Genomic DNA, 9,608 nt, shown 5'->3' with positions numbered 1-9,608 from the left:
GCACAAGTGATACCGAATTGTTGTTCAACCCAGAAATTGAAAAATTCTGTCGAGCCAACAAAAAGGAATTCAAGAGAAGAAAAGAAGCAGAAAAAGAAGAACAACAAATATTTGAGCAAGAGGAGACAATAAAAAATATGGAGAATCAAAATAGAGCTATTGGTGGAGATAATGGAGGAAACGAGCAAAACGGGCAAAATGTGGTTGTTAATCAAAATGATCCTCAAAGAAGATCCATGTTAGATTATGCTTTTCCTAGATGTACTGATGTGAGAGATAATAGACCTATCATTGGAGCTAATCAATTTGAGTTAAAAACTGGTCTCATTCAAATGGTTCAGAATTCACAATTTGGAGGTAGTCCACTTGAAAATCCTCATTCTCATTTAAAGAAATTTTTGATGATATGTGGTACACAAAGACAACCTGGAGTTTCAGATGAAATTATTCGGCTCACCTTATTTCCATTTTCTCTTCGGGATTCAGCATTGGAGTGGTATGACTCACTACCACAAGCTATTATAGCTACTTGGGAGCAGCTATCTCAAGCTTTTCTATCTTAATTTTTCCCACCTGGGAAAACTACTCATTTGAGGAATTTGATGGTAGCTTTTAAACCAAGGGATGATGAAACTTTGTATGAATCTTGGATGAGATTTAAGGAGCTTGAAAGGCAATGTCCTCATCATGAAATACCGAAATGGATGATTGTTCAGAATTTCTACACCAGAGTTACTCCAGCCATAAGAAACACAATTGATTCACAAGGTGAGGAGATTTCATGAGAATGACAAGTGAAGAATGCTATGATCTATTAGAGAAGATTGCTCATAATACCCATTTATGGGGAAATCCTAGAGCACTTGAGCCAAAGAAAGCTGGGATCTATGAACTAGACTCAGTTAGCTACATGAATGCAAGATTTGACCAGTTGACTCAGCTTCTTAGTGATTTTTGCACAAAGGCAACAACCTCAACTCCTACAATTATGCAACAAGTTGCCTTCACAGATGGAACTCAAAGTTGTGGAGTTGATTACTCTTCTTATGGAGATGATTATTTGCAAGAACAAGCTGCTTATGCAGGAGGTTATCAACAGAAACCTATGGGAAATGCTTATTCTAATGTGAACAACTCAACATGGAGACCACAAGCAACTTTTGCTCAACAAGGCCAAAGCTCAAATTATGCTCATAACCAGCAGTTTATGCAGCAAAATAGGCCTCAATTTCAGCCTCAATTTCAGCCCACAAGGCAGCCACCACCTGGATATCAAGCAAGAGCACAACAATCCCTTCCACCTCATGAACCGAAGCCAACCTTGGAGAGCATGATGGAGAAATTTTTTGCTGAACAAAGCAAGATGAATAACAAATTGGAGGAAGAAATGCAACACATGAGACAAACCATGGATCAATTACAAGTCCACAATCGCATGTTGGAGACTCAATTGGCGCAACAAGCAAGCTCATCAGGAAGCAATTCCTATGGGAAACTACCTAGCCAACCACAAAACCCTCATGAACAATGTAAGGTTGTAACCTTAAGAAGTGGTAAAAAAGTTGGTCAAGAGAGTGAAAACAAGAGAGAAGAAAAAGAGAGCACAAAAGAAGAAAATTCAGTTGAGAGCAAGAAAAATGAAAATGAAGAAGAAAGCAAAAGTGAGCAAGATGAGGGAGAGAAACCATACATCCCACCTGAACCTTACAAGCCCACCCTTCCCTACCCTCAAAGATTCATCAAGCATAAGCTAGACAAACAATTTGGCAAATTCCTTGAAGTGCTAAAGAAGTTGTATATTAATGTGCCATTCACTGAGGCACTATCCCAAATGCCAAGTTATGCCAAGTTTTTGAAGGAGATTCTTTCCAACAAGAGAAGGCTAGAAGATTATGACACCATCAACTTGGGAGAGCAATGCGAGGCTATAATTCAGAAGAAGTTACCTCCCAAACTCAAAGATCCGGGTGTGTTTTCCATTCCTTGTCATATTGGTGATAATTGTGTGGCAAATGCCTTATGTGACCTTGGAGCTAGTGTCAGCCTAATGCCACTTTCAATATATGAGAAGTTGAATATGGGAGAGTTGAAGCCCACAAACATGTATCTTTCATTGGCTGACCGTTCAATTAAGTATCCAGAAGGCATTCTAGAAAATGTGCCTATCAAGGTTGGGAAATTCTACATTCCGGTGGACTTTGTCATTTTAGATATGGAAGAAGACACAAAAGTTCCTATCTTATTGGGAAGACCCTTTTTGGCAACAGCTGGTGCATTAATTGATGTAAAGGGTGAGCAATTGACACTTAGAGTGGGAGATGATCAAATGATATTCAACATCAATCCAGCCATGAAAAGGAAACATGAAGAAGTTGAGTCTTGTTTGCGGGTAGACATTATTGATGAGATTGTTCAAGAGCATTTTAGAAAAGGCTATCCACAAGACCCACTTGAAAATTGCTTAGTCCATGGTGGGAGCATTGATGATGACAATCTCAACATAGCTGCTTTTGCACAACACTTGGAGAGCTCTCCACCACATCCTGAAGCCACAAATTTTCAACTTGAAGAAGTGCAAAATTTGGAGATCAAACAACCATCATTAAAGGTAGAGGATGCCCCAAAGGTAGATCTTAAACCTCTTCCTTCCAACCTCAGGTATGCTTTTCTTGGACCGAATGAAACATATCCGGTTATAATTAATGCATGTTTGACTGATATTGAGATTGACAAATTGCTGAGAGTTTTGAGAGAATATAGAAGAGTTTTGGGGTATACAATTGATGATATAAAGGGAATTAGCCCAACAGTTTGTATGCATAGGATTTTCCTTGAGCCAAATAGTAAACCTTCCATTGAACACCAAAGAAGATTGAATCCTACAATGAAGAATGTTGTGAAAAAAGAAATCCTAAAATTACTAGCTGCTGGAATTATTTACCCAATTTCTGACAGTGAGTGGGTTAGTCCTGTGCATGTTGTACCAAAGAAAGGTGGGGTGACAGTTGTTAAAAATGAGAATAATGAATTGATACCCACTAGAATCAATTACGAGTTGGAGAATGTGCATAGACTATAGGAAGTTGAACAATGCTACAAGAAAAGACCATTTTCCCCTTCCTTTTATGGATCAAATGTTAGAGAGATTAGCCAAGCATTCATTCTTTTGTTACTTAGATGGATATTCTGGTTTCTTTCAAATTCCAATACATCCTGATGACCAAGAAAAAACTACCTTTACCTGTCCCTATGGCACCTTTGCCTATCGAAGGATGCCATTCGGATTGTGTAATGCACCTGGCACATTTCAAAGGTGCATGATGGCCATTTTTTCTGATTTTATTGAAGAAATTATGGAGGTATTCATGGATGACTTTTCAGTATATGGCACTAATTTTGATTCATGCTTGACTAATTTGTCTAAAATTTTGCAGAGGTGTGCTGATAATGATTTGGTGTTGAATTGGGAGAAATGCCACTTTATGGTCCAAGAGGGGATCGTTTTAGGGCATTTGATCTCAAATAGGGGAATTGAAGTGGATAGAGCTAAAATAGAAATTATTGAAAAATGCCCCTCCAACCATCACAAAGGAGTGCGGAGTTTCCTTGGACATCTTTGGGTTTTCTGGCGATTTATTCAGGATTTTTCTAAACTTGCTAAACCCTTAACAAATCTTTTGAATCATGATGTTAAATTTGATTTTAATCAAGATTGTATGGTTGCTTTTTGCAGGTTGAAGACGGCCTTAACAACAGCTCCTATCATGCAACCCCCGGATTGGACTTTGCCATTCGAAATCATGTGTGATGCAAGTGAGTTTGCTGTTGGAGCTGTCCTTGGCCAGCGGAAAGATAGGAAACCTTATGCCATTTACTATGCAAGCCGAACCCTTGATGAAGCCCAAGTCAATTACGCTACAACTGAAAAGGAGTTCCTTGCGGTAGTATTTGCACTCAATAAATTTCGTTCTTATTTGGTCAACTCAAAGGTAATTGTTTTCACTGATCATGCAGCAATAAAGTATTTAATGAGCAAGAAAGAAGCTAAATCTAGGTTGATTAGATGGATTTTATTACTTCAAGAATTTGATTTGGAAATAAGAGATAAAAAGGGTGTTGAGAATGTGGTGGCTGATCACCTTTCTAGGATAAAAACTGAAAATAAAGATGATGAAATTGTGCCAATTGATGAATTTTTCATGAATGAGCAGTTGTATGTGTTGAATTCTGCACTTCCATGGTTTGCTGATATTGTGAATTTCTTATCTTGTGGTGTCTTGCCACCTGATTTATCTTGGCAGCAAAAGAAAAAATTCTTGCATGATGTTAAATTTTATTCTTGGGAAGAACCTCTTTTGTTTAGAAGATGTAATGATGGAATAATTAGGAGATGTATACCAGAGGAAGAAATACATGATGTTATTTACCATTGTCATTCCTCTGAATATGGTGGTCATTTTAGTGTCTCAAAAACTGTTGAAAAAGTCTTGACATCAGGTTTCTATTGGCCTAAAATGTTTAAACATGTGAGAGACTTTGTAAGCAAGTGTGATAGGTGCCAAAGGGTAGGCAACATTTCCAAAAGAGATGAGATGCCTCAACAATCCATATTAGAAGTTGAATTATTTGATGTGTGGGGAATTGATTTCATGGGGCCATTTCCATCTTCTTATGGGAATAAATATATCTTGGTAGGGGTGGACTATGTATCTAAATGGGTAGAAGCTATTGCTACACCTACCAATGATGCAAAAGTTGTGGTGAAATTTCTGAAAAAATTTGTTTTGACCAGGTTTGGTGCCCCACGTGCCATAATCAGTGATGGTGGTAGCCATTTTTGCAACCACCAATTTGAAAAATTGATGAGAAAATATGGGGTAAAGCATAGGATTGCCACACCATATCACCCTCAAACAAATGGCCAAGTAGAAATCACAAATAGAGAAATCAAGCAAATCTTGGAGAAAACTGTCAATAAGTCCAGAAAAGATTGGTCCCTTAAATTAGATGACACTCTTTGGGCATATAGAACAGCATTTAAAACCCCCATAGGAACTACACCTTATAGGTTAGTTTTTGGGAAATCATGCCATTTGCCCGTAGAGTTAGAACATAAAGCTTATTGGGCCATTAGAGCAATCAATTTTGATTTGCAAGCTGCTGGACATAAAAGACTTTTGCAACTTGATGAATTAGAAGAATTGAGACTTGATGCTTATGAAAATGCTAGGATCTATAAAGAAAGAACTAAAAAATGGCATGATAAGCATATCAAGAAAAAGGACTTAAAAGAAGGAGATTTGGTTCTCTTATTCAATTCAAGGTTAAAATTTTTTCCAGGAAAATTAAAATCAAGGTGGTCAGGTCCATTCAAAATTGTGAAAGTTTTACCTCATGGTGCTGTGGAAATTTTTGGTGAAAAATCAGGAAATTTCAAGGTAAATGGGCAAAGGTTGAGGCACTATTCAGTTAGTGAGCCAATTGAGAAGATAGCAACTTGCTATCTTTCTCATTCTCCATGAAATTTTGAGTAAGTATGGTCAAGCTAAAGACCTAAACTTAGCATTTTTGTGCATAATTCCCAATTTTTCTTTCATTTGTTTTAAGTTTTTTTATATATACTCCTTATTCAGAGTTTAACATTGTTCTAATTTCCTTGTGCAGATGGGATGCAATGCATTGCAAGCAAATGAGCAATAAAAATTTTATTTTTTTAGCTTTAAATTTTAGCTTTAAATTTTAGTTTTTTTGATTTGTTCACTTATAATTTTCATCTCTCTTTTGTTGAATATTTGCTGGTTCATATTGCTGGATTCATTGCCCTTTTGGTTAATTTTAAGATAAAATTTTTCCAAATATTAACATCTTGGTTTAACAAGAAAATTATTTGAATATGGGTGTGTGAATTGGTGCTTTGAAAAATTATTTTGTGCGAGTATTTGATGAACGCAACAAGTTGGACAATTAGAATTCATGTTATGAAGGTTTAATCATTTGAAATCTAATTTGTTTCAATTTTTTTAGGTGCTATGAAATTTGGTCAAATTGGGCAGCAGATTACATAACCGGGTTTTGCTTGTGTCGCCGCTTGTGTTCGCTGGGCACCCTTTTGGGATAAAAACTCCCTTCACCGGAATGGGCCAGCAGCAAACCCAAAGCCCTAAAAACCGTACCCCACCAGCCCAAGCCCGAAATTAAACCTAAATATCCAAACAAAACCAAAAGCCTATACCCAAGCCCACAACCCAAACCTAAAGACCCTAACCCGATAGCCCATTACCTTCATCTTCCTCTCGACATCGCCCCCGACACAACCCTCCCTGCCGTAACCTCCATTTTTCCCGTCGCCTTCACCGGCCGCAACTCTTCCCATATTTCTCTTTCCCCGATCACGACCCTCCATTTCGCCATGACCGACTCTCCATTATCATTCGAAAACTCGCCTCCCCACTCCCCACACAACAACCCCCAAACCACCCCACCCATGCACGCCGACCCATCGCCGGCCCATTCTGCTAATGCTCCGATCGCCACACTCAAAAAGAAAAAGGCGAAAAGTATCAAACCTCACAAATCGACGGCCGGCGTCAAGCGGAAACAACCCGAACCAGCCGCACAACAACCCCCAAGCCCGCCTCCAATGCCCGCCGCGCCTGCTGAACGACGTGGCATTCCGAAATCTGCGGTCAAACGCCCCGGTACATCTAGAGGTAACCTTGCATTCCCTTCCTCTTTGCCTACTGCTACACATTGGACACTACCTACTGCCGAAATGAAGAAAAATAAGGCAAGGGTTGCAGCCCGACAAATGATTCAAACAAGGTATTTGGATGTGTCTACACTTAAAACCTTGAAGATTTATGATGAAATGCAGTCTCTGTTAGATGCTTTAGGTTGGGTGCGATTTGCACATAAACAGGAACTGGTCTACCCCATTTTAGTGCAGGAATTTCTGGCCTCCCTGTCCACTAATGAGCATAAAATTGCTTTGGACAATGACTTGACGATCCATTTTAGATGCCTTGGTCAAGATAGGGTGCTGTCTATGGATAATTTTCACCATATCTTTGGCTTTCCACCTGATGGTCTGTTCAAAATACCTACTAACCAATGGGACTATAATGCGTGTGAATTTTGGAAGCGCATTGCACCTTCAGCAGGCAACTTCAAACCAGGACACAGTAAGGCCTCCAAAATTGAGAATCATGCCTTGAGATTGCTTCAGCGCCTAATTGCAAATACAATTTTAGGCAGAGGATCCAGTGTTGGCACAATGTCACAGTATGATCTATTCTTTTTGTGGTGTGCAAAACCGCGTAAAGGCTTCCCCTGGTTATTATTTCTGCCGCCATGTGATTCGCCAGACCACTAGGGGTACTGGTAGTATTGTCTTTGGAGGCTTGGTCACACCTATTGCACATTATTTTGGGTTTAATCCTCAAATGCACAAGTGTCCTGCTCTTCCAACTGGTTTGTTATTTTTGGATGGACCTCATCTAGCCAACCAAAAATTTTGTATCAAAAATGAAGCTACCAAGCAGTATGAGATTCCTGCACTAACAGACAAACCACCTGGTTCTCCCACTGCCATTAGTTCCTCCTCAGCATCTGAGCGACCATTTGTGCAGCCTCCCACACAACCTTCACGCCGAGCTCCACCAGCCGCTCAACCTGCTTCATCAACAGCTTCTGGACCATCCATAGCAACTCTTTTGACATTCATGGAGAATCTCAGTGATGAGATCTATTCTTTTCGGCAAATTACAGAGGTCAATTTTCAGACACTACGAGATTTAGCTGACATATATTTGGATCGAAGTGCTGAAATGCAAGATGAATTGAAAGTCATGCGAGCTAAGCTGGAGAAGATCGAAACAAACCAAGCACTGATTTTGAACATTTTCTCTCCACAGCAGCCACCACAAGCATCACCACCGTCACAAGATGGCAAGGGCAAAGGACTTCTCATACCCGACTGACCAGCTTTTATTCTCCATTTACATTTCATGTCTTTAATTTCGTTAATTAGTATTTTGAACTTGTTAATATTTTGCTTGTGTTGTTTTTATTTTAACCATTTACTTATTCAGTTTTTTTTAGTTCCTCATAACATACATTTTTCTTTTATGTTTTTAGTACATTGCTCACTTGCTTTAATATGCTCCTTCAGAATTTACACTTGATAATTATATTACCTGCGCTTAACTTCCCTATTCCAAATTTTTGAGATTAATCGATTTAATGGATTCCATTGCACTGTTTCTTTTGCAATGAGTGCAGCAGCTGTCCAAATTTTATCTAATTAAATTGGCTGCACTTCAATGAGGTAATAATTCTCATCTCAGCTTGTGTCACTGTCAACACAAGTTGTGCTCTCGCTTATGCAACATGGTAATAATTCTTTATGCACATATCAGCTACCCATTTTTTTGCACATTTCTAACATTGAGGACAATGTTCATTCTAAGTATGGGGGAGAGGGTAAATTTTTTGCAAAAATTACTTTTTCCTTTTTCATTTAGTGACACACTCATACTTGTACATATTCACATACATACACTTGCATATAGCCTCTTATACTTAGTTACGCATATTTAGTTGCATATAGGTTGACTTGACATTTACACTCATGCATTTCATTTAAAATTTTTGGATTTTTAAACCAGTCTTTGAATTCCATAAGCCACTTATTCAAGCAAACCAACTTGCCTTTAGATGGTTAGTGGAATGAAAGTTCCAGCTGGGTACAAAGTCTTAAGCATTATTCTTTCTCTTACTTAATAGCTGAAAATTAATATATCAATCTAGGAATACAGATTCTGATTAGTTATTTTGAGTTTTGAGTGTCTGGATAAGCCTTTAAAAAAGAAAATGGTCATTGTCGTCTCACCATTCCTAGAACAAGCATCTTAGATCTTTCAAAGCGAAATTTTTAACTTGCATTTGATAAGAATATGATTTAGGCATTTCTTCATATTTTAAACCTCACATTTAGCCTTAACCTACCTTAATTTCATTTTAACCCTTGCAAACCCCCTTGAACCTTAAATCCCTAATTTCTTTGGAACCCAAATCATTTACCTAGCCATTAAACCTAAACACTACCACCTATCTATGAGAATAGTATTTTAGCAATTAAGTGCATAAAAAAATGATAATATAAAAATAAAGATAAAAATAAAATAAAAAAATCTCGGAGGATTGAAACATCTTGAAAAGTGCTAGAGTAATTGTGAAAAGTTGAAAAGGTCACCAAAATATCCCAAAGGTAATTTTGGGTGTGACATGAAATAGGGACACATACAAAATCAAAATAAAATAAAATAAATAAGCATAAAAAGTAGTCCCTTTGTATAATCATTGTGATAAGCACTTGAGATTCATTGTGAATTTCTTTCCTCTTGACTTGATTTAAAAAAAAAAAAAAAAAAAATTGGATGCACTTTGAGTTTCATGATTAATATTATTCTCATATTTTGTTTACCTTATTCCCTTTCTTTGTTAACCACAATTTTACCCTATTAGACCCCATTACAACCCTTAAAAAGACCTAATGATTCTTTGAAAAATGCTCGTTACATTAGTAGAGTTAGATCTTTTATGCTTGC

At 37.8% G+C, this 9,608-nt stretch overlaps 1 non-coding gene across 1 annotated transcript; it reads right to left on the bottom strand.

Annotated features, from left to right (window-relative positions):
• Positions 1 to 587: 587 nt before the first annotated feature.
• LOC131180400 (small nucleolar RNA R71) lies at positions 588 to 694 on the bottom strand. Its single transcript, XR_009149175.1, has one exon. It is a non-coding gene; the product is annotated as a small nucleolar RNA R71 (small nucleolar RNA).
• Positions 695 to 9,608: the final 8,914 nt, after the last annotated feature.

Source organism: Hevea brasiliensis, chromosome 5, assembly GCF_030052815.1.
Source record: "Hevea brasiliensis isolate MT/VB/25A 57/8 chromosome 5, ASM3005281v1, whole genome shotgun sequence".
Classification (NCBI taxonomy): Eukaryota; Viridiplantae; Streptophyta; class Magnoliopsida; order Malpighiales; family Euphorbiaceae; genus Hevea; species Hevea brasiliensis.
The sequence above is the reverse complement of the archived record's forward strand: the minus strand, read 5'-3'. Positions and strand labels throughout refer to the sequence as shown.